Below are 772 nucleotides of genomic sequence, written 5' to 3'. Positions count from 1 at the left end.
GTAAGGAATTCGATGCAATGATGGCTACACAGGGGATCGACATGGAAAAATGAGGCACGAAGCAAGGTACAACCCGAATGGATTTCAGGAGCAAATAAACACCACGGTGAAAAGAATAGAGAAAGACATAGACCGCAGGTCGAGCGGGAGAGGCACATTTGTACACGACGAGGTAGCGCGGTGTGAGGAACGCGGGAAAAGTGATCCTGAGCGATGCACAGTTAAGTGGACCAGGGTAGAGATCGTGACACGGGGTATGGGAAAGCCGACGACCGCCGAAGTAGAGAAAAAAATGTTATTTGCGCCAGCGGTCGTCGAGGAAAAAGAGAATAAATTAATCATGGTGGAAATTGGGATTCAAGAGACGCCGGACTTAGAAGAGCAATCGTGGAAGTAAGAGATGGAAAATGTGCAAAGTCCGTGTTCACATCATGATGCCATACTTGCTAATCCTAATAAAGATTTGCAGGTGCGTGTGGAGAAAAGGATCCTGAAGGTAAGCCGGGCTGTATATGGCGCGAAGAGGTTTGGCGCGAAAGGATTTTTCGCGCACTTGGGATCCAGACGGCACCCGGGCGCTCGTAGAAGGTCCGTGGTGCGCTGTGTGAGTGGAAATGGCGCGCGTGTGCAAATGGCGCCGAAGCGCGAGTGTATGATGGAATGTGAGTGGGAGGAGTGTGAAACGGAGTGTGGAACAAAGAGTGATACGGAGAGTGAGATGGATGAGGAGCGTGTGCGGGGATGCACACCGAAGCGTGTGATTGGGTGTGCG

The sequence above is a fragment of the Myxine glutinosa genome, chromosome 2 (assembly GCF_964187855.1).
Source record: "Myxine glutinosa chromosome 2, kmMyxGlut1.1, whole genome shotgun sequence".
Taxonomy (NCBI): Eukaryota; Metazoa; Chordata; class Myxini; order Myxiniformes; family Myxinidae; genus Myxine; species Myxine glutinosa.
The sequence above is the reverse complement of the archived record's forward strand: the minus strand, read 5'-3'. Positions refer to the sequence as shown.